The following is a 25,513-nucleotide window of genomic DNA, read 5'->3' as shown; positions in this document are numbered from 1 at the left end:
AGAGGTGTTTTGGCCCTCATAGGGATCAGTAGTAAAGCAGGGATGCTTGTTCTTGACGTCACCCCAGCTGACTGCAAAGGAGAGACTGAGCGCCGACCGGAGCGTCTCACAGATAAGCTCGTTACCTGTGTATTCTTGTGGGTGCGTTTTTGTCTTTTGTGTAATCATTAAAAAGTTGTAGTACAGTCGGAACTATTGGCGTCTTCTGTTTTGCGGTGCGGTACAGATAGGCGTTGGACAGTGCAGGAAGCAGGCCAGCAGCTGTGGAGATGCCAGACGAGCGCGAGAGAGAGAGAAAAAGAGGGAGAGAGAAAAAGAGAGAGAGAGAAAAAGAGAGAGAGAAAAAGAGAGAGAGAGAAAAAGAGATTGAGAAAAAAAGAGATTGAGAAAAAGAGAGAGAAAAAGAAAGAGAGAAAGAGAAAGATTTTATGTCAGCCCCCTCTGGCAACGCAGTGGTTAAAGAATTGAATTAGCTCCTTTGAGTTCGCCTGAAACAAAACCACAATAGCGAAGCAGTAAAATGCTATGGAGGGCATCACTACTACCTGAGGAAAGATACTCCCGGGAAGGCAAAGCAGCAATGATTAAGCTACTGTAAAACCGTTATAGTTGTAGACACCCTGAAATTATTCCTCTCTCCTAAATAGAAAGAAAAAAGGCAAGTCTGTGTACAGATAAAAACTGTTTTTTCAACTGAGGAAACGCATTTATAATAAAATCCTAGTTGGCTATAAAAAAACCCCATTAATAAATCTCTTTTAAATGTAGCACCTTTTCCCCCACCCTAAGTGAAATCACGTAGCTGCCGGTGTATTCTGGTGCTGCTGCACACCTGTGAGGTAGAACAGAAGGCCTGAGATCTCCGCATTAGTATAGGGAGACATCAGGACCGGCTATCAGGGATGGTTCTTCGGTCAGCGCAGCGCCTCCAGCCCAGGAGGATCCTGGTGCAGCCAGGATGAACCTCACAGGCAACTCTTCTTAGTGTTCACCCTCCAGACAGGGTATAACTGGAGTTTATTGGGTATATCATAGCTATTTCAGGCTTCATTCCCTGAAGGCAGTACCACCCCTGGCTTGAGGCCCTGATCACCCCATCTCAGCATAACTTACCCCCTAACAGGGCACGGCCTCAGCCCACTCCTGTCCAGGAGAGACTTACTGCTGCGTCCTCATAGCAGGGAGGGCAGCACAGAACTCCCAGAAACACTAAGGCTGAGTCCATGGTGACTCCAGCCGTGCGGAGGCGCGCTGAGGCTGACGGAAAGCGGGTGCTTTCCCTGGCCTTAGTTCGCGCGCCGTCTGGGGGCGTGTTGGGGGGTGAACCACTCACGTGACCAGCCCTGCGCTCCCGTGAGCGCCAAAACTAAAATAAAAAATTACGTGCTACGCCTCCGCACGCCTGCGGAAGCGTGCGCGAGCCCCTGCTAAAGCCGCACTCATTGCGGCTGCAGGGGCTCACTGACCATGGACTCAGCCTTACTCTAACCCAGAGTGTGAAACCCCCTCCTTCCCAGGGGAGTGGCTTATAAGCCGCCTCCTATCAGTCATAGGCCCCCATGTAATACCAGGCTACTCCTGAACTTTATTAGGTAACACACACACAGTATACAACCAGGCCCTGCAGGATTTGTTTCCAACACTGCCCTCTCTTTACTGGGACTTACAGTGCTAGAGGGGCCAGAGAATTAGTAGCCCGTGGGGACTTGGCTACAAAAATAACCGACATCATTGACTTAAACCATTAGCAGGCACTTTAAGCCTCAGACTGGCAGGAATTTGTTAACTCGCCCTTTGCTTAGATCGTGTATGCTGAACTTTTTTATAATTCCATCTTTCAGATGCGTACCTCTGTACTGTGTCCCAAAGCAGTGACTTGACAAACTGTACGTACGCACACACACACACACACACACACACAAACAAACACAAACACTAGCCCAGCTGCACTACGCTCCTTTAGACTATGTAACCCAATGCGAACCTAAATTAACACTAGGTAATTGTAGCGCCTATTCACTAAATGGAATAGCCCAATGTAACTCCTCTAAATCGCGTGTAGGTAAATGTTTTCGTTCTTTAGTGCTAATGATATGCAGGAGAGGCGTTCCCCCTAACAATGCATATCCGCAGAGATCCATTCTAATGAACGCTGCGATTTAACCCCACAGGTCAGATGGCAGAGGAAGAGAGGAAGGAGAGAAAGGAGAGGAAGTGGGGTGGCAGAGCAGAAGGGGGGAGAGAAGGGGTGGAAGAAAGGGAGGGGGCAAGAGATGGAGTGGGACAAAATGAGAGACTGGGGTAAGGACTATTTAAACAGCAGTACCAAGTGATGTATATACCTCCCCAAGCACACTGATACAATACGTGGAGAGAGATGTGCACAAAAGGAAACACCTGGGATACATGCCAATTGGGAGTATATATTTTTGTGCACAGGTATCTCTCCTTGTATTGTACAAAGGGGAGTTTGGGGCGGTATAATTAGTACTTTAGTAAAATCTCTCTCTCTAAAGTGTTTTTAAATGAACAAGTGTTTTGCGGGTACCAACTATACGTTGGATCTGCTGGAGCCCGAAGTGGCACGGACTTACCCTTCCCATTCAGCCGGTTCTGGAGACCGGCTATTACAGATGACAGATTCCTGCATTGTTAATGAAGCTTGTGGATCATAGCAATCTCCATATATTATAACACAATACAGTTTATTGAGAAACAAAAACATCTACGGAAGTTTCATTTCCGAGCTGGGGAGGGGAAAACCTCACGTTTATTTCTGATGCTTAACACAACTTCTTTAAATCTGAATTTAGTACCATAATTATACACTGAAATACTGTACACTGAACAATTAGTTGTGAAACCTGCAATTTAGTGTTACACAATCACATGTTCTGCCAACGAAGAACGTCTTCTTCTGTCATGTCAGTGACTAAACATGTAATTTGTGTAATGTTATATCTTGCCCATTTGCAGAAACAGGTGTTTATCAATGCAATACGGTTAGGCTATTCACATCAAAGATGTCTACTTACTCAATATAAAAAAAAAAACATGAAACATTTCTATAAACATTTTCTTTCACCCAGGCATCAGACTACAATCTTTCATTAATATTTGTAGCACAACAAATATGCATCAATTTTTTTGGCGGGGGAGGGTAAGAGGTTGAGATTTTGAATTCTTAAAGCATTGTTTTCCAACTATGCCCTGAAAACAGCAACTTCAGAATTACTGAATCATCCGTTCCGCTTGTCGATATGAGCGCCTTACATGACCAGTCTGACAGTAGTGTGTATGTATTGTGCATTATGTAATGTTTACAACTTTTTCATGTTTGTCTACGCTTAGATCAGTGAATCCAATCTTTTAAAACTGGGTGCCCCAAATGTTTTTCCCATGGGACCCCTCTTCTGTATTTAGTGCGAAAAGGAACATGACCAAGATTTGGGTCCCCTTAAAATAGAGAGAGGGTTCAGGACAGAGCAACTTGGGATGGCCCTATATATAGTGGGGACTGTGAAAACAAAAAATGCAACGAATGGGTGCTACAGGCAAAAAAAACCTAGTCAGGGAACCGCGTAGTAAGCAAGGGGGGCCAAGCACGCCAATAAAGATGAAAAGGGGATTCATGCAAAAGATTCATGCAAAAGGATCATTTATTGACTGAAACAGTCAAACGCATCCAACGTTTCGGTGCCAGGTTGAGTCAATAAAGGATCCTTTTGCATTAATCCCCTTTTCATCTTTTTTGGTATGCTTGCCCTCCCCCCTCACCTTGCTTATTATATGCCCCCCTAAAAAGGGGAGGGGAATTAAGTGTGAGGAATAGGGTGGACATTTTTGTGAGAGAGCAAGAGAGGGTAGAGTGAACCTTAAACCTCACCTTGTTAATGGAACATTTTATTAGCCTAGACTCATGGTTACTGTAACACACTCACAGTCACTCCTACCGCTGGTTGACATCCACTGCACTTATTCCCTTACCAGCTGTCTGTGTGTTCACTTAGATTGTAAGCTCTCCAGGACAGGGATTCCATTCCCACTGTCTGATCTCATTTGTTGCACTTATTGTACTATAATCCCCCGTACTGTATTGTCTCTTGTAAAGCACCAAGTACAGCTGTAGCCGCTATATAAAAATACTTGAGAAGATGGGAGAGGAAAGTGAATTGAGAGAGTGAAAGAGAGTGGGGAAATTAGAGGAGGTTGGGGGGCAGTATGACCGTGGCCCGCCAACAAATGTGACTATTTATTGACACGTCTGAAAAAACTGTTGGCCACCCCTGGTTTGAATGAATGGAAATAAGAGGAAATATTTAAATCCATGTTTCCCAACCTGAAGGGGTCAGGAGACTTACATGGTGGTCTCGGACTGATAATAGGAGTATACACAGCAAGAGATACAGAAAGTGGCTAAGGAAAAAGGAGGCATAGAGCGAGAAAGGGTGATGAGAGTCAGAGTAAGGCCGCGCTCATAGCGCGTGACGGTGACGCGACAGCTAGCGAAAGTTGTAATTCGCTTTGTGGCGACGTCGAGTGCGACCAGGTCATTGATTGGTTCAGAGGCTGTCACATGTGGAGACAGCTTCTGAAAAATCAAAATTTGACCGGCGGCAATACGCGACGGCGGCAATACATTTATTTTCGGGCGACGTCGCATCGCCGGCAGTATAAGCGCAGCCTAAGGGTGACGAGAGTCAGAGTAAGAAATAACATCAGTTTAAATGCATCAATAACTGGATTCATATAGTCGACGATGTGGTATCCTTTTTCGATTATATGGGATTTTTGAGGCACCTAAACCTTAGTAATATTCCTCTGCGCCCCAAACAGAAGAGGGGTCCCTCAAAGAGACAAAACAAATGTGTCTGGAGGGCACAGTTTCAAAAGACTGAACCACTGTTAGAAGTGAGGACAAAACCAGGAAAAAGGATGAACCTTTAATCCAATTCGTATCACAAGTAGAGAAAGTGAATGTATATACTTCGAATACAATCCCCTATCCCCAAGACAAGAAGGCAAAGGGTTAAACCGTTCCAGAACGCCAACATTCCAATCCCCAAGAAAAGTAACTGGGGTATAACATTGAAGTGCATCAACACAAAGGGTCATTGATCTGTCGTCATGCCAGCGAGGATTAGTGCACTAGAACTAGAAAACAGAGTCAAATAGCAATGCGCTGTCAAATGCAAATCCTCCAATCCATCAAACGCTTCCAACAATGGCAAGCAATAATGTTGCACAGTGAAAGGAATCAACTACCTAGAAATAACGTGTGTGCTCCAGGTGAGGATTGGTGTATTTGTGTGCAATATATATTATGCATCTCATTTGCTGAAAAGGGTATGGTTTAAAGGTTACATTCACTATTAGTTCTATTGGGGCTGTTTTGGGGACTTATTGCTTGCAGTTGAGAGTGAGTCCAATATGAAGACGGACACTCAATTCATTTTGCTATTTACATGCCACAAGCAATCACCACAAACATGGCTTGATAGTATACCTTCTAGTCAGTTCAGCAAAATGAGGACAACTTGTTCTGTTGAGGCAGATTTTGTGGAGACAGTCTGAGATAGAGTTATGATAGCCAATGAGTTCTAGATTCTTTTCAGAAGGTTAGTCTCGTGGATATCGAGGTTATAATGGCCAATGCCAAAGCCAAGAAACATGTCAATAGTGATGTGCTATCTTGATTGGGTTTTATTACCAACCATCCGTACATTCAACAGCCAACAGGGACCACCTAAATTTATCAAAAAATTAAATCAAGCTGCACATCTGATTCAGAAGATCCTCAACAAACGCTGGACTGTTCTTGTGTAATCCTTCATTGGGCTCAGAACTACCAAGAGCTGCACCTATAGTTCAGAAAAGCCAGAAGTATAATGGCACAGAGTAAAAATCCACCAATCTGGTGCCTCCGCTCCTGCCACATATCCAAACTTTCCAGCAAATGTGGTTGTTGCAGGACCCGATGCATTACTTGCCAATATCGGAATTAGAAGAAGTGAAACATTCTGCTCACATATTAAATGGTGACACCTTTAAAGTCAAGGGATCAAACAATTGTCTTCGCACTTATGTTGTGTACATGCTTTAATGCTGGGGTACACAAACTTTTCAGTCTGTGCCCCCCCTGACTGCTCTCCCCCCCTGCTCGCGACCCCCTCATTATCTTGTCTCCGTCGTCCTCCCTCTTTGGCCCCGCCAAAGCGACGGTATCGAAACCAGGGGGTGCTACATTTTCGGGGGGTGGGCCTGCGGCGCTTACAGAGGCCCCGCGCTCTTCCCCAAAGCATTTAAATGAAATGCCGGGGAGCACATGTTAGGCCTCAGTAAGATCCCTTACCTGGTCTCCGGCGGCTTATGGTGAAGCGTCACCATGGCAACGCGACGTCGGAAGACGCTGGAGAACAGGTAAGGAGGGGGGGCGCAAGCAGGGGAGGGAGAGCAGAAAGGGGGGCGCAGACTGAAAAGTTTGCGCACCCCTGATCTAAACAGAGAGCCCTAGTACGGCCCCTCATATTGCCACGGAGACGTGACGCTGCAAGGAGGGGAGCAGCGCAACTATCCTGGCAAAAAGTGAAGTGGACAACAAACCCCAGTGTGCAAGAAAGCAGAGTTAAAGGACCCAAACCAAATATAACCGTGTGTACATAGCCCTGCAGGCAGGTATAAAGTCCCGACACTACTAAATCTAAAATCCCCTTATACTAACACTGCACCAGCACGTAATACATAAACAAACTAGGTGGTACACATACTTAAATACAAAATACCCATACAGAGCTCAAACAGACAAACAAAAGAAACATTACAAATGACAAACAATTACACAATAAAAATAGAGCATGACAGAGCTTGCAATTAATAGCCAATCAAACAAGATCCATAATTAAAACTTCCAGTAAAGCTCGGATATCACAAAGGTTAGCAGCGCAGGTCCAATACTGAGAAGAAAAACAACTTTCTCCTGTCAAGGAAACATTAAAAAAATGCTGTTGTTCATTCAGTCCACCCCCATTACTGGTCAGCAAACTATGTAATGTTTCCCTCCTAAGCAGGGCTGTATTCCTATCTAGGGCACCCTGTATGGGTGGTACTATTTCTATACCCATGACCCTCATAGTCGCAATTGGATATTTATATTTAACACAGAGCTGTACCAAAATTGTAGGATAAGTACCTTTTTATTCACACTCGTGTTCAATATAACGTTGTTTAAGCATCCTCGCCGTTTTGCCAACGTATCCCACAGGGACATTTAATAATGTACACCACCACACCACATTTAATAATGTACACCACATGCATGGATCTGCAAGTAATCCCCTGCTTTATCTGGATATTTTTACCAGTATGTGGATGGCAGAAAGTATCACCAGTGCAGAGACTATTGCAAATTGAACATTTACAGCCATTTTGGTTGTGGCAGGAGCCGATGCATCACTTGCAAACATCCGATTAAAAAATAAATAAATAAAATCTGCTCACATTAAATGGTGACACCTTTAAAAAGGTCATGGGATCAAACAATTGCACTTATGTTGTGTACATGCTCTAATGCACACGTGGTCCACAATATATAGGGCGGTCCACACGTGAACTTTTACCACGTTGCTTGAACGCAGGCGTAATGTCATTAAAAGGTCATAACAATCAGAGTATCCAGGCACATTTTGGAAAGTCACAATAAGGATTCTGGTGCTCCAAGTGTCATAGGTTTGGAATGTGTTCCCTCCTCCCTCTGGGGGTGACAGATTCAAGTCTCTGTAGGGAGTGGGGGGGGCGCGGGGGGGGGATGAAACGTGTTACTCACGTTTGTGAAATCATCAAGTTAACGGAGTTGAGCGGAGAACAAGCACAAGAACTTGGCGTGCTACATCCACTACTCCTAGGTCTTGTTTCTTTACCTTTGGTAACCAAGTAATTCCCCGGTCAGCCCTTCTGGGTGAGACAGACGTGATGGGTCTAAAGAGAGGATTTCCGATCTCTTCCAATATTGATACGTGCTGGCTGGTGATTAAGAGATATAATCTCGCAGTACTTTTTTTTATCATCTCTTCCCTGAGTGCAGCTCTTATATTACATCTTAACCGTTTTACACTATGGAGCGGGTGCTTCTGCTTTTTGTTTCGTAGATCGGATTTGGATGTGGTTCATCTTTTAAGAAGCTATCAGAAGTCTCCATCATCCCTCTATTATTGAATTTCTACAGAAGGACATTTTACCTTTATCCTGGTTTGTACTCCGATCCCTTTATTTACATATTTTTTGATCATATATTTAGGATTTTTTTTCTCACCCTTTCTGTAGATTGTGTTTATTCATTCATACCCATTTACTTTTATCATTAACACTTACTCCTGGAGTTTCACTTTTTCCTTATATTTTTCCCTTTTCTTTGCAAGAAAGTATATATATGCACTCATATATAGCACTATAGAGGTTGTGTACTCTTTACCTGTGTGGTTCGCTCCAATTAGTTTTTTGTCTCTTATGTTACACATATTCTAGATGGAGCAGGGGCATAGCTATAGCCCAGGCAAAGCTTGGGGGCCCGCTCTCTAGGGTGACCAATCCGCCGACTGACCTATCAGCTGCTCATGCGCGACTGGCAAACGCAAACCGAGCATGCACACCAGTTGCACATGTGCAGTCGGCAAGTGCCAGTCTTGCATGCGCAGCCAACGCAATAAATAAAAATTTGCCCAGGGGCCCAGCCATGTCTTGCTACAAGCTCAGAGAAACTCTCCTCTGTACGTCCACTGTCAAGGACAGGACATCGCCGCTTCAGCACTGTCTCTCGTCCTTTCTTCTTCACCCTGGGATCACCCAGGCTGTCCCAGCAGACTCTGCGACCACCATGTCTAAGGAACTGTGCCTGCCTTCCTTCTTTAGCTGGGGAGCACTTTCTCTGTCCCCTTCACTGGGACAGCAATCTCTCTCACTCTGTGTCACTCTCAGCAGTGTCTCTCTAGCAGCTCTCTGTAGTCACTTTCTGACTATTAAAACACCATGAGCAATCAGGAGATCAGCCTCCTCAATTAGGCAGCAGCTGCTACTTGCTACTCTAGGGAAGATTAACTGTGTGTTGGAAAGGTCTCATAGCTGCCCTATTCTAGCACCTAGATGACAGTGATGGTATCACAACATATATAGAAAAGTGACATAGCATAAAAAAGTTTAGACAATTTAATGATACAAGGTAAAACACACACATGTTCATAAAAAAAGTACATTAGCAGACACTCTTATTCTCAGCATAAGGAGTGCAGGGACACATATCTGGAACGTTATTTAAAAAAAAAAAAAAGTTAGTCTAGGAAAGAACATCCAGTCGGCTGGTGGCGTAGCCCTAATGTCTAACTCCTTCATTGCGATCCATACTTAATACGTTAATTATATTAAAAAAAAACCTTTTAACAGAAGCATTCAAAAGTCTGACCTAAATCTGAAGTCTTCAGCATCTTTCGGCAGCTATATGCAAGGCATATTATTTGATGCATGCATACCATTGTGAGGCTATTTTCATAACAGAAGGTGATCAACCTAACCACTATGGACATTTTAATATCCGCTTCCTAACATAATGCATGATGTAAATTGAACCACTGGCCCTGAAACATAAAGCCCATTAAAAGAAATAAATAAGAAAGATCCTGATAAATGGCTAGCTGTTAAAGAAGCTTCCGTGAAAGGATTGAGAATATTTACGATCAAATCTAAATGCACCGTTAGGCAACACAGCTAGGGACTAAATTAAACGTAAAGAGGGTTTGATTGGCTTACCACCCACTAACCAGATCATAGAAAACAAAAAAACGGACTTTTCTAGACTTTCGGTGAAACAGGAAAATAATGTGCCCCAAATCTCAGATGCCTGAAGCACGAGCTATCATAATAATAACTTTATCCTTAAATCATTACAGTGCTGCAGAAGGGCTGTCTCTCGCTAATCCCGCAGATATGGTAGAAATGAAACCGGTTTCCATTTTCATCATCCCTGCTTAAGATTTTCTATAATGATCATTGAGGGGGGGGGGAATGCTGAATTGCCAAAACGAAGGAGCCACACTGAGTAAAGCCAACTTTGATCATCTTGTCCTATGAAAATGTAAATTCACATGCTACAATTTCGACATTGCTTTGTCCTTTTACAGAGGTAACAGGGCACACAACAGAACGAGTCTATACAGAGCAAATAGAAGACCACTGAAATTATTGCCGTCCCCCAAGAGTTACATGCCAACCCATAACAAGCAAATAAGTGGCATGGAAGATCCTTCGAGTTTGACACCAGAGTGAGGTTATGTAGTACAGTTTGTACAGTCCCAGAGTGAATTCTGGCCATAGGCACAAGTTAAAACTCCAGATCTGAGGGCTAAATCAGGAAGGGAGATACAGTACTGATAAAAGAACAGATAACAGACGGTAAATCTCATGGTAAACATGTTACACCGTTTACAAACATTGTCAGGATGAACTTGCAAAAAAAACTATTTAAAATATTTACACTCGGTTGACTTTTATGGATTTATTGAAAAAAATAAAACTTTTTAAGAGAGTATTATTTACATAGGCCTAGTTTAAACACATCACTAACAGGTTATTTTGGCCATACCTGGGACTGCACCCGCTAAAGGTAGGAAAGCTACTGTCAAGTTGTGTATCGTTAACCTTTTGGATGCCAGAAGATTTGTGGCACCATAGTCATGAACGGCAGAGGTGGGTGCTCAGTCTTCCGTTCCAATCGCAGCTAAAATGAGAGCGGAGGTCGCAAGCTCACCAAGGCGGAGCAAACAAATCGGGGCAACGTCAAGATGCCCCGCAGGGTCCCATTTATAATCTGGCTCCAACATCATGGGCACTGAAAAGGTTAATAGAAACTTATAGATGGGACAGACTAGCCTACTTTAGTCAAAGGAAATGTAAGATGCGGTGGCAATAAATGGGAATTAAAAAAAGTCTTTAGACATGAAAAGACAATGCAAAGAATGGGACACAAAAGGGGACAGGCAGGTCTGTCCAGTCTGCAGGGCAAAGCTATAGCAACAGACGGGTCGTGATGTAAAGATGGTCACAAAAAGATTGTGTAAAGACAGAAAAGAAGTCTTGAACGGCAGGTTTAGAAGTGGCAGATCCTGGACAACGGGGGAAAAACCCTACACACTAATTACTCATACATAGCACAAGACTGGTTAATGCAAGTGGAAATGGGATTACATCTTACTTCAAAACAAACCGGACCACATGAAAGGGGACGTAGTGCACAAAACGTACAGATGTACGATTTTTGTAAGGGACATATGCAATGTATAATGACTACAAGGTAGACTATGTATAACAAATAAAAAAACATGACTATTCTAAGCCCGCGTCCATAGTAAGCGCGACGGTGTCAGCGCCGCACACAAAAGCCTGTAAGACAATGCGTACGGCCGTAGAGTGCGCGTGTACGGCCGATTCTCCGCAAGACAAAATCTTTTGATTTGGTCTCGCGACGGCCGGGTCACGTGCGCGGCGGCTCAGCCAATGAGGGCGAACCGCTCACTTGACAGGCACGCCCCCAAATATTGAATTGGAGCTGCTCTCGGGTCGCGTCTCCTCCTCCAGACCCCGCAGGCCATGGATCGCCCGTGCAGCAGGCGCGCGTGACATCACGCGCGCACCTACTATGTACAAGGCCTAAAGCTGCTGCCATGGAACAGAAAAGCAGCAGGAAGGCCAAACCTTTCAGAGTACAAGAGAACAAGTGTTGCAGTATTCTGGATGTACAAAGCAGGGTAGTTTGAAAACCATCCGATAGGTAATCGCTACACATGTGGGAAGGGAGATCTACAAATCTACATATTCTAGGTATGCTGGGAAGGTTAAAAAAAAACAAACAAGTCTTTGCAAGAGCTACGCGGGAGAATAATAATAATAATAATACACAGTGGCAGATTTAGAAAAGTCTATGCAAAGATGGAAAAATTAAAATGAGTGGACTAAAAAACAAAGCACAGAGGGATTGTAAAGAGTGAACTGGAGTATGGTTACCAACCAAATGAGACAAGGAAGAATTAATGAGAAGGGGAGAAGTAGAACAAAGATCTGCCAAGGGAACAGGGAACAAAAAAAAACGGCTAGGATAATAGGAAATGCATTGAACGTGTAAACAGAAGAAAAGGGCATCTGTAATCCAATGAAAGAGCTGTTGGTTTAGAAAGAGTGCTTGCTCTCCAGAAGAGGAAATGCCGGTTGTACATACATATGGCCTCTCTAATCACTTATGAAGACAGTCCAATTATACATGAGTAAAAGAAGAAATCCACAAAGCAGGTTATTGTGGGTGAGCTGAGATCGCAGGATATGACTGGTTTACATCATGTCACTGACTAAGCACACTAAGGTAAGTGATAAGGGCGTGGGAATGAATTAATCAGGCTACTGATGAACATGTAAACTTCATTTTACAGCCTTATATTGCTTTATGTAACTGTTAAATGAGAAAGCAAGACTCTGCATTGCAATGTGCTGCAATGTGCTGCAAGCCACTGGCAGTGGATGGGTATTTATAAGAATTAAAGTGGTAATACAATGCTTTTTTTATTTTTTATTTTAATTAACCATTTATTTTTATTACACGGGATTGAAGCAGTGAGTCTCTGAAACTGAACCCCATTCATTTCAGCACCGGGGGCTCCCCGTTTCCAAAGTTACATACCTCTGTAGGGGGTGCCGGTAGCGGACACGCTCGGCTAACAGGGCTCATGAAATGGCGGAGTTTCAAAGCTCCCGCGCCCAGCAGCCAATAGGAAGCGGTCAGTTCGGCTTCCAATTGGCCTGCGGAAGCTTTCAAAAAACTATGCAGAGATACAAATCTCCAAAGAATGTGCCGGTATCTCCGAAAGCAGGGGGTCCCCAAAGCTGAAATCAACGGGGGTCAGCTGCGGAGACCTCCTGCTTCAAACCGGTGTAAAAAAATAAACTTTTATTTAAAAGCGCTTGAATTGCTCCTTTATGACAAGGATCTTGTTACAGTAAAATCCGTGAGCTACAATGGTATATTAAATACGGCAGTAATAGGAGCATTGTATAATATGAAGGAGAGCAAAATGCACAGCGCTTTGTTCCACATCACTTAGAGTAGCCACGAAACGAAAGGTTCGGCCTCAGCACGGTCTCCTAATCCAGGTCTTGTGGTATTGAGTTTTTGTATTATTGGATCATGCTGCTTGTTGTAGGGAGAGTAAGATCTATGAAACATGGTGTACTATAGCGAAGGCTTAAATCAGTCACCGTTTGCTTTTCCCTCTTCGGCAGCGCAGCACGTCTCTTTCAGGATTTAAAAAACAGACGGGTCGGTGCTCAAACCAAGAGGTCACAACGGGACCGATTTTCAGGCAGAGTTAATCACAGCACATACCCAACAAGTTGCCTTAGGAATCATTTCGTTACCGCGAAAGTAGGTAAACTGTATGTATCCAGGTACGCAGCACTTTACAACAGAAACAATACAAAACAAGTGCAAACAACTAAATCAGAGAATAGGAAAGAAAATCTCCGCCCCAGGGTGCATGCGATTATAGATATTAAAACAGGGAGGGACAAAAATATGAAATACTTAGGAGCCAGCATTTTGTTAGCCGCAGGGGTTGAGGGAGGGAGAGGGTTCACGGGGCTGCCCACCTCCGGTTGGCAGTTGTGTGTCAGTCTGGGTGTCACAGAGTTATAGTTATAGTGCATGAATCACACTACTCTTTCCTAGATTCTGCTCAGCATCTCCCCTCCTGAAAACCCTCTCCCGGCTTCCGATCAAATCCCGCATCTCACACTCCATTCTTCTCCTCACTTTTAAAGCTTTACACTCTTCTGCCCCTCCTTACATCTCTGCCCTAATTTCTCGTTATGCACCATCCAGACTCTTGCGTTCTTCTCAAGGATGTCTTCTTTCTACCCCCTTTGTATCTAAAGCCCTCTCCCGCCTTAAACCTTTCTCACTGACTGCCCAACCCCTCTGGAATGCCCTTCCCCTCAGTACCCGACTAGCACCCTCTCTATCCACCTTTAAGACCCACCTTAAGACACACTTGCTTAAAGAAGCATATGAATAGCACTGTGGATATTCTGAACACATGATACATAAAGCTTGGCCCCCTGCAGACGCACTTACCAGAACTCCCTCCTACTGTCTCTGTACGTTCTCCCTACCTACCAATTAGACTGTAAGCTCCTCGGGGCAGGGACTCCTCTTCCTTAATGTTACTTTTATGTATGAAGCACTTATTCCCATGATCTGTTATTTATATTATCTGTTATTTATTTGATTACCACATGTATTACTACTGTGAAGCGCTATGTACATTAATGGCGCTATATAAATAAAGACATACCATACATACAATACAATCAGTCTGACACTGACACACACACACACACTTCACCCTCCCACAGGAGGGCTCCGACTAGCTCCGCCCCCAGACCACAAATTAGCTTTGCACCCAACACTCGCACAGCCCGTGCCCCTGCGCTCTCTCTCCTTCCCAAGCTGTACTGTGGTGACTTGACCTGTCAATCACTACCGCTGCCAGCGCACCAGATTGGTGCACGGCGATTGTCGGGTCAGTCATCACTGCGCACAGCACAGGTGCCGTGGGTTGGAGGGGAGAAATGTAGGCGCTCTGGATTTTAGGTAAACTAAGGGAATGATCATGAGTGTGGCGACTACAATTCAGTACCAAGATGTACAAATCTTTCACTTGGGCCACAGAAAGCTAGAGCATGAATACAGCGCTATCAGCCACATCAGTGACCCAAGTATGATAACAGCCATGAAACCGCCAACCAGCAGAGGTGGTAGAAGTTAATATACTAAAGGAATTTGAAGCCGATTATGTACACAAGTGCATTTTAAATATGGAAGCAAACCAGTGGTTAAGCAGGGTCTGAGGATCTACAGAAGGTAAGACTTAAGGCAGACTGTTTGGCCAAGCAGTTGAGATGTCTATGTTGACTCAACGCACACAGAAATATAGGCAGTGCCGAGTGAGGCTACACTACAAGGCATGGCTGCTAAACATCTATTTTCATGGACATGACGTGGAAGTAAAAGCTAGGCATCTGCTCTCTCTGCATTATACCATACCAGGGGTGTGCGAGATTTTTTCAGGGGGGGGGGGGAGGAGGGGTGGCGGTTACAGAGGCCCTGCACTCTTCCCCAAGGCATTTAAATTAAAGGCTTGGGGACCGCGCAATTCCTCTGTAACTCACCTTGATTCAGCTGGCTTCGGGCGATGCTGCCATGGCATCAAATTACGCAGTGGGTGACACCGCGGCATAATTTGACGCCCTTCATCATGGCAACGCTGTGCCAGGGCTCACGACGTGACGTCGCATGACCATGCCGCTGGCACAAAGGTAAGGGAGGGACGCGGGCACTGGGGGAGAGCAGGCAGGGGGGCGCAGCACCAGAAGTTTGCGCACCCCTGTGCAGGTTTAGTCCAGCAGTACTGTGCCTTCTTTAATATATCATTGTAGCGCAAAGGTTTCTCTTTACTGTAACAGAAGAGATATTTGGAGGGTTTCAACAATCTTTATCTCATGTCTTCGTTATAAGACCTATAAAAGTAGAGGTGAATTGCGGTTATCGTTTCCTCGGCCATTTATATAATCATTATGAGCCATCCTATAAACATAAGTAGCTGGTAGGCTTGAATTCAAGGAATCAGGAGAAAGGGAAACGTTTTTAAAAAAAGGAGACGCAGAAGACGTGAATAAGTAGCATTGTTATTATCTAGGCAGTTAAATCTTTCTTAAAAAAAAAAAAAAAAAAGAAGTGTTGAATGTTTTATTGATCTGTTTCATGGGACAGCCCATTGAGAGACTGAAGTCTGACTTAAACATATGACGGTGTAGTTTATTGCACATATTTTAATACAGAATTGAAGAAGGGGTTCTCTGGAGCTGAACCCCATTCATTTCAGCCCCGGAGACTCCCTGCTTCCGGAGATACTTACCTCCGTAGCGGGTGCCGGTAACCACTCTGGGGTTCACTATATGTCTATATTTCAGAGCTGCCGGGCTCTGTGGGCCAATAGGAAGCTGTGACATCATCAGGGGCGGCTTCCTATTGGGTCATGCGACGAGGAAGCCGCCAACTGCAGAGTAGGAGACACCGGCACACCCTTCGTAGGTCTGTATCTCCGGAAGCAGGGGGTCCCCGGAGCTGAAATTAATGGGGTTCAGCTCTGCAGACCCCCTGCTTCAACCCAACATAAAAAAAATACAATTATGTTTGTGCCACCACATAACATGTTACAGGTTGGCTGAGGGCCATGCTAAAATGACTAGCTGCCCGCCCCACTCATCATAGCTGAATAAAACTGGTATATAACTGGGCAAATGATTTCAGAAATCTCCACAGCAGGTGATGAGAGAAGGAGGTTGAAACGGATGATCGAATAAAACAAACAATCTAAAAGCAGTTCAAACAACTAGCAGGACTTCCAGCCCAAGAACAAACACGTAATGCAGAATCATCTCAACAAATGTATGTATTAACGCCCGGATTGCTGGCTCCTTTGGCAGCCAGCGGGTAACTACTTGGCAGGAGGAAGTTGACTTGAATGGGTGGTTTTGACTCGCATCTTCAGACAAATGCAGCAAATAAAAATATCACTTGTGAGCAGATTCACATCTCAGACAGGTCGGCAACCCCTGCTATTCCCCATTATCTCTTAGCATACAGTGCTTCCACTGCAGCCAGGGATTCTGGGAAATGACATGCAAATGAGCACACAGTGTCACCTTTTACTTCATGTCTATTTTAGCATGGGACCCTATAAGCTTATGCCTGCCGCATTACACAGCTTTTCAGCACAACCTGGGGAAAACAAGTGCAGAGCCAGAAAACCTACTCACAGACGGCTATTTTCGACCATTTGGGTCTCACCAGCGTGAGGCTGGTTATTCAATTGAGCAACCTGTGCTGAAGCACAGATAACCTTAAAACCGGACCTGTTGGTGGCCCTTGAGGACTGGAGTTGGCCACCCCTTGGTCTACATTGTCACACATGTAGCTGCAATATTGCCATCCTGTCAATGTACAGGAAAGGAAACCCGATACTTCCTACGTCCGACAGAACAACGATAAAACCTGTTGGTCGTGAAACGGTTACAAATCATGACAATTCGAGAAGAGAACCACAAACAAATAGGTCAGTTTTTATAATGGCGACAAGTTAGCGCAATGAGATTTCTGCATTACAATACTGCAACTGCAGCCAACACTCCCCCCCCCGGGAGAAAGCAACATACACACGGGAAACAAATGAGGTATGAAACGCCCCAGGGACAAGGAGGGTATGCAGCATCCATAGATCTGAAACCCACTCAATGGTGGCAAACCAATGTGATGTTCTGTGCTCAATATTACAGTGCAGGGATTCGGGATGCAACCATACAGAAATATGCAGCATCTTTGGCCATGTAAAAGTGCAAAGCGCTGGTCTTCAGAGATTTGCTTTTAGTTAAATTTGGTTCTGCTTAGTGCAGGAGTGCCTACCTCCAGGGCACAGCAGGTCAGGTTTTCAGGATATCCCTGCTTCAGCACAGGTGGCTCAGTCTATGACAGTCACCTGTGCTGAAGCAGGTACATCGTGAAAACCTTGACAGCTAGAGGACTGGAGTTGGCTACCCCTGGGCTAGTGAATAAAAGGACTGCCATGACAAACTGCAAGACCGTCGCTATAACCTTTTCACTGCAACACATTCATGCATATTAAGCAAAGATCGGCTAATATTGCAGGCCACAAAATGCTCACAGCCTACCTGAGATAACTTAAAATAAAGCAGCAGGCCCTGGAACTCCTGTGAGGTACACGAGGCACGAGCAATATTGCCTTGGTATAACGATGTTACATATTCATAGGGTTTCTTTATAGCCAAAGTTAGCAGGTCAAATGATTCATCCAATATTCCCACACGGACTGGAAACGGACGAGAAAATGTTTCAGATAGTAATTCATGGTAAAGGAGAGAATTTATGGCGTGCAATGCAATTTATGAAGGGGGTGATCTTTGAAATGATTTAGATGAAAATGATTCAGTATAAACCATGCCAGTAGCATGCAAGCCAATTGTAACTTCACCCTCTCCCTCACTGTAACTCTTCCCCCTCCGTAACCTCCCCCTCCTCACTGTAATTCACCCCCCCTTCCCTCACTGTAACCCCCTCCTCAGGGTAATCCACCCCCCTTTCCTCACTAATCCCTCTTCCCACCCCTTCCTTCATTGTAATTCACTCCCATTCCCTCCCCGTAACCCCCCCTCCCCTCACTGTAACCCCCCCTCCCCTCACTGTAACCCCTTCCTCCCCTCACTGTAACCCCTTCCTCCCCTCACTCATGTGCAGAAGGCTCAGGATTCCAACTGGCAGCTTCAGAGCTGTTTCTTTAACAATGGTTGGCAATACAACCCCTTCAGTGTCAGAGAGGGTCTGCAAAAACAGTGTCCTCTGGCAATGAGGGGGTTAGTAGTAATCCCACCAAAAAATAAGTCTGTTAAATAACTCAAACAGAAGATATGTGCACACGTTGTCTCAGTAAGGTAAAGGAATTGCTGCTTTGGAAGCACTTGTGTCCTTGGAGCTGCTTACATGCCAAAGGGGGACTCAGAAAACGAGGGGGGTAGTATGCACAGTACAGAGAGCGAAATCACAAGCTGAGCACCCCTCAGTATCACCATTACTAACGCATAGATATTACTACACATGCACAGCAGCTGGAACGCTCCCCGCAGAGTGGAACTGGATAACGCATCCAGCATCACGCAGGTAAAACAGCAAACGTGTATTTTGAAATCCATAGAAAAAATAATGTTTTGGGTTGTTTTTTCGCCCTAACAAAAGGACCTCGAGAGGAGCGAGACGTTGTTTTTTCTATGTTTTTATCCAGTTTGACTCGGCGATGAGCGTCACAGCTGCTGTTCTTGATACAGTATCTCTCTCTGAGGCAAAAACAGCAATTCCGCACTGGGAGACACTTAACATGCTTCAAAACAGGAAAAAAAAAAAAAATGTAGTGATCGAACAAAAATAAATTTGCACACAAAAAATATCAAAACCAGCTACAAACAGGGAGGGGGGAGGAGGGGAGAATGACATCACATGACCAGGACAAACACACATTGTAATAGCTATGTATAGCAAAATAGAACTCCCTGAGTACATGTCTTGATTTAATTAACTATATGCTACGGTATAGCCAATAACAGAACACAAGGAGAAAAACAAATGTAGCCTGGAGCTCCCGTGGCTCCTGCAGACCCCCCTCCCCTTGAGCAGCTCGGTCGCGGGTGCCGACAGACCCGACGGCTGCTTCCAAGGGTGGGGGCTGGAGCAGGGAGCCGCGCGGCTTCTCCTGCCTGCGGCCGGTTGCCAGGGACGCGATCGGGCGGTTGCTAAGGCCGCGATCGCGTCTCTAAGGTCCCGGCGGCCGGACAAGCAGGGCGCCGCCATTGAGGATACTGTTGCGCATGCGCAGGGATGCGTAGGCGCAGGGACAGCCCCCGAGACAGGGATAGCTCGCGCGAGAGCAGGGAGAGCTGAGGGAAGGTCGAGGCAGCCCGGGAAAGCTTGCGCAAGCGCAGTGAAGGTAGGGAAAAGCCCGCGAACCCCTAGCCTACCAGGGAAGGCTCTGAGCTGGGACTACATATCCCCAGAGCCTTTGCGAGCCCCATGTGACCCCAGGGAGCCAATAGGGCTTAGGAGACCCCTGAGAAAAGAGATACATTTGGCGGGCTTGCAGCACGTTAGATCAGTCAGAGACCGGAGCAGCCCAGGGAAGGAGGTAGGGTACAGGAGTCGTGGACTCCCTGTACTAGGCCAGCACCCCCAGGGCTCGAGATAGCTCAGCTCCCCAGTAAGGTGAGTGTTGCCAGGGGCAGCCCTCGGGTTAGGGACCCTGCCACTTACATTAGTGGGAGCTGGGGAAAGGAAGGTTACAGAGAGTTGGAGTCAGGGTGCTGTAGGGAAGTAGGGTGCGAAAAGCGAGTGCAGCTTCTGCCCCATATAGGTACCTACACCCCAGGTAGGCCCCAACTCCCCACTAGGTTAGTGGGTAATTGCTGAGGGAGGCCCAAGATAGGGACGCTGCCCTTAGTGTAGTGCTGCATTGTCAGAGTCACGGCTGTCAGTGCCGTGAGGTCTGACAGGCAGGCACCTTGTTTTGCAGCACGTTGGCTGCAACCTCCAGTGAGCTACAGCTTGCTGCTGTAGGCGCTGGGACTAGTCAGAGAGTAGTGGGTCTGGAGAAGGGCTATAGCTGTTCTAGTCACCTTGAGGTAGCGCTAGGGGTAGGATGCCTGAAGGGATAAACTGGTAACTGAGAGCAGGAATTCTGGAGAGGATCTGCACTAGGCTAGCCAACAGTAGGTAGACGCCCAAGTACTGCATGGAAGAGTACTCTAGTCCATTCCAGATCACTTACCGAAGGGACTTGGGTAGTTGGGGGAGTGAGACAGGTCATTACCCCTGCAGGCCCTAGGAGTTCCCCAAGCCACTACAGGTTGCTGTACTACAGGGACAGGCCCTAGGTTAGGGTTCCTGTCACGTTAGTACCATTTAGATTAGACAGGGACACAGCCGACGCTGCGGTTCCTGTGAAGCGGTCCGCACGTGCAAGGAGTTCGGTTGGATCAGACGGATTCATCACACGTCTGACCCTTTGAGAAGTTTGTTGCTGACCCGAGCACCGGAGTGCTCGGCAGGTATTATACCATCACATGTGCACCAACAGGCCTAGAGGTTCTTAGTGACTGCGCAGTCACCCATTGACTATCTCTGTAGGAGTACGGGACATTGGGTGGGGTTCTTGGGACACTGGGTGGGATCACCTAGTGTTTGGGAATCGTCCTGCGAGACGTCACTGTTAGTGTCTCACCGTGAGAGAGACACAGGTTATCATTATTATTCGTTAGTAAAGTCCTTCGTTATATAAAGCACTGTGTATGGTATTATTGATTGTCCTGCGAGGAACCACTCCCCCTCTGGTGGGAGCCATCGCAGGTGGAGGCGCTGTACCGAGAAGATGTTGTAAGTGATCACCCCTAGTATAATTACCCCAGGTTCCCCGTGGCGGAAGCTCAGCCCTCCTGTGAGCCAACAGGTAATGCACCACACCTGAGTAACAATATATGTTTCCTGCACTCACACAGTAGAATCTGCGATTGGGTGGGGGAATACCCGTTACATTTGGAGGCGCTGCTGAGATAATGACCTGGGGTGCCCGGTATATTTTTTTCTAAATTGTGCTATTTTTGTTCGCCATGAAGAAGTCACGTGCTGATTTCCCGCCCGCGCGGGAAAATGTTGCAACCTGGCCGGGTTTGGCGGGAAACCCTAAGCTCCGCCCCCGCAATGTGAGTGACTCAGTGATAGAGCGAGCCCCTCCTTCAGATTCCACCAGGGGGAGCAAGTACTGTAAGCCTTCACCCCTAACTGCTGTCTCCACCAAAGAAAGTACTGGGGGCAAAGAAAATTGCTCACCGTTATATGGACTCTGGCCGACTAAAGCCGGGTGCGTATCCTTTTTGGTGTGCCCGTGTATGACAGAAGCGTTGAGTCCGTTGGGTAGTATGAACTTTGATGTTTTGACGTGCCTGATAAAGGGGCGGTTGGACGACGCGAACGAGGATGGGTGCCTGGAATGTTTCTGTAACCAGGGTGACTGCCCATGTTGTAAATTGGCCTGGGGACGCTTATGTGTCTGCTGCAGAGCGCCGACCCTGCAACCCGTGTTGCTACAGTCTACAGTCCCAGATCCCACGCAGGAATCTCAGATGGCAGAACCCAGAGATGAAGATGCTGTTACTTGCTCTACCTCAACCATGGAGGTGGAGGAGCTGACAGACAAGGCTGCCCTGGTTCCCTGTTGCAACCAAGCGGGAAGAACTGAGGCCCAGCCAGCTACGGAAAAAGACGAACCATCGGTGGCGATGCGCCTACCGGCGAACCATCCCAGCAGTGAGACAGAGGAATCACAGGGGGAGGTGTTCCCCCTATAAGAAAGCTGTTCCGCCATGCGAATGGACCAGTATCTACCACCTACCGTTCAGTTGAAGAGAACAGTCAGCTCTGTCGTGGTGTCAGGTGAAGCACCGCAGATACCTGACAGTGTTCCACAAGAAGAGAAAACCATTGCAAGCCAGCAGAGTGGTAAGGAACCCCCTTGCCCCCCACAGGCTCCGATGGAGGTGGCCGTGAAAAAGGTCAGAGTTACGGCTCCTGAACCGAGTGTGAGCCCGTGCGCTCCGACTCAAATGGTCCCAGGACCGGGATCCAACGCTCCCGAGTTTCAAGCCAGTAAGTGGACTGTCCCAGAAGTGCCGGGGACAGGTCCCGATACAGCCGAGGTGGGAACTGACAGCGTCCCCGAGGACCTGTTGGCTACCGTGAATCACCACAGTGGTAAGGTATCTACCCTTTACCCCCTGCCAGGTGAAACAGAGACTTTGAGGAAAGAGACATTGTCCATTGCTCGCTTCCCAGCGGAAGCCTCGCAAGTACGTAGGGACAAGGACTGTGTGGCGAGGGATTTAGTAAAAATTGCCTCCCTTAAGCCCAAAAGGGAGCGTGCCATTCGCCAAGTAGTGGACCGCGGAAAAGGTCCTGGCCGCCTGGTCTACCGCATCCATGCCGCGGGTGACCGGGTAAAGGTCTGCTTCAGAGACATGGTGCTACTCCTTCCACCAGGGGGAGGAAGTAGCGAGGAACCAGTGACTGTTGCCCTCCGGTGTGCTCTTCAAGAAATTTTTCTGGGGGAGGCTCACGGACGCAAAAGTGAGGTACCCCCACTTGATCAGTTAGGGGCACCCCACGAATGGTCTCAGCAAACAGCTGACGCTCAGCTGGCCTCGGGTATGGTATGTGAACTGTATTGTAACCTGATGTCTAACGTCACCAGTGATAGGTTGTACATATGCCCTGCATTTTCATTGTATAACTGTGTACCAGGTTATGTCTGCCATCCAAGCGAGGTCGTTGGAGTTTCACCAGGGGGAGAGTGTAGCCTGGAGCTCCCGTGGCTCCTGCAGACCCCCCTCCCCTTGAGCAGCTCGGTCGCGGGTGCCGACAGACCCGACGGCTGCTTCCAAGGGTGGGGGCTGGAGCAGGGAGCCGCGCGGCTTCTCCTGCCTGCGGCCGGTTGCCAGGGACGCGATCGGGCGGTTGCTAAGGCCGCGATCGCGTCTCTAAGGTCCCGGCGGCCGGACAAGCAGGGCGCCGCCATTGAGGATACTGTTGCGCATGCGCAGGGATGCGTAGGCGCAGGGACAGCCCCCGAGACAGGGATAGCTCGCGCGAGAGCAGGGAGAGCTGAGGGAAGGTCGAGGCAGCCCGGGAAAGCTTGCGCAAGCGCAGTGAAGGTAGGGAAAAGCCCGCGAACCCCTAGCCTACCAGGGAAGGCTCTGAGCTGGGACTACATATCCCCAGAGCCTTTGCGAGCCCCATGTGACCCCAGGGAGCCAATAGGGCTTAGGAGACCCCTGAGAAAAGAGATACATTTGGCGGGCTTGCAGCACGTTAGATCAGTCAGAGACCGGAGCAGCCCAGGGAAGGAGGTAGGGTACAGGAGTCGTGGACTCCCTGTACTAGGCCAGCACCCCCAGGGCTCGAGATAGCTCAGCTCCCCAGTAAGGTGAGTGTTGCCAGGGGCAGCCCTCGGGTTAGGGACCCTGCCACTTACATTAGTGGGAGCTGGGGAAAGGAAGGTTACAGAGAGTTGGAGTCAGGGTGCTGTAGGGAAGTAGGGTGCGAAAAGCGAGTGCAGCTTCTGCCCCATATAGGTACCTACACCCCAGGTAGGCCCCAACTCCCCACTAGGTTAGTGGGTAATTGCTGAGGGAGGCCCAAGATAGGGACGCTGCCCTTAGTGTAGTGCTGCATTGTCAGAGTCACGGCTGTCAGTGCCGTGAGGTCTGACAGGCAGGCACCTTGTTTTGCAGCACGTTGGCTGCAACCTCCAGTGAGCTACAGCTTGCTGCTGTAGGCGCTGGGACTAGTCAGAGAGTAGTGGGTCTGGAGAAGGGCTATAGCTGTTCTAGTCACCTTGAGGTAGCGCTAGGGGTAGGATGCCTGAAGGGATAAACTGGTAACTGAGAGCAGGAATTCTGGAGAGGATCTGCACTAGGCTAGCCAACAGTAGGTAGACGCCCAAGTACTGCATGGAAGAGTACTCTAGTCCATTCCAGATCACTTACCGAAGGGACTTGGGTAGTTGGGGGAGTGAGACAGGTCATTACCCCTGCAGGCCCTAGGAGTTCCCCAAGCCACTACAGGTTGCTGTACTACAGGGACAGGCCCTAGGTTAGGGTTCCTGTCACGTTAGTACCATTTAGATTAGACAGGGACACAGCCGACGCTGCGGTTCCTGTGAAGCGGTCCGCACGTGCAAGGAGTTCGGTTGGATCAGACGGATTCATCACACGTCTGACCCTTTGAGAAGTTTGTTGCTGACCCGAGCACCGGAGTGCTCGGCAGGTATTATACCATCACATGTGCACCAACAGGCCTAGAGGTTCTTAGTGACTGCGCAGTCACCCATTGACTATCTCTGTAGGAGTACGGGACATTGGGTGGGGTTCTTGGGACACTGGGTGGGATCACCTAGTGTTTGGGAATCGTCCTGCGAGACGTCACTGTTAGTGTCTCACCGTGAGAGAGACACAGGTTATCATTATTATTCGTTAGTAAAGTCCTTCGTTATATAAAGCACTGTGTATGGTATTATTGATTGTCCTGCGAGGAACCACTCCCCCTCTGGTGGGAGCCATCGCAGGTGGAGGCGCTGTACCGAGAAGATGTTGTAAGTGATCACCCCTAGTATAATTACCCCAGGTTCCCCGTGGCGGAAGCTCAGCCCTCCTGTGAGCCAACAGGTAATGCACCACACCTGAGTAACAATATATGTTTCCTGCACTCACACAGTAGAATCTGCGATTGGGTGGGGGAATACCCGTTACATTTGGAGGCGCTGCTGAGATAATGACCTGGGGTGCCCGGTATATTTTTTTCTAAATTGTGCTATTTTTGTTCGCCATGAAGAAGTCACGTGCTGATTTCCCGCCCGCGCGGGAAAATGTTGCAACCTGGCCGGGTTTGGCGGGAAACCCTAAGCTCCGCCCCCGCAATGTGAGTGACTCAGTGATAGAGCGAGCCCCTCCTTCAGATTCCACCAGGGGGAGCAAGTACTGTAAGCCTTCACCCCTAACTGCTGTCTCCACCAAAGAAAGTACTGGGGGCAAAGAAAATTGCTCACCGTTATATGGACTCTGGCCGACTAAAGCCGGGTGCGTATCCTTTTTGGTGTGCCCGTGTATGACAGAAGCGTTGAGTCCGTTGGGTAGTATGAACTTTGATGTTTTGACGTGCCTGATAAAGGGGCGGTTGGACGACGCGAACGAGGATGGGTGCCTGGAATGTTTCTGTAACCAGGGTGACTGCCCATGTTGTAAATTGGCCTGGGGACGC

General features: G+C 47.3%; 1 protein-coding gene across 18 annotated transcripts in view; it reads right to left on the bottom strand.

Moving 5' to 3' along the window:
* Positions 1–25,513, bottom strand: part of PTK2 (protein tyrosine kinase 2) — a 338,626-nt gene that overhangs the window by 215,462 nt on the left and 97,651 nt on the right. Inside the window, exon 1 of one of the 18 annotated variants that reach the window (XM_075581728.1) lies at positions 17,818–17,958. The exons of the other annotated variants lie outside the window; for them this stretch is intronic. The gene's annotated coding sequence lies outside the window, so the exon portion shown is untranslated. Of the gene's footprint in view, positions 1–17,817; positions 17,959–25,513 lie in introns of those variants that run through there. 18 annotated transcript variants of the gene reach the window in all.

This window comes from Ascaphus truei, chromosome 2, assembly GCF_040206685.1.
Source record: "Ascaphus truei isolate aAscTru1 chromosome 2, aAscTru1.hap1, whole genome shotgun sequence".
Classification (NCBI taxonomy): domain Eukaryota; kingdom Metazoa; phylum Chordata; class Amphibia; order Anura; family Ascaphidae; genus Ascaphus; species Ascaphus truei.
Note: the sequence above shows the minus strand (reverse complement) of the source record. Positions and strands in the feature narration are given on the sequence as shown.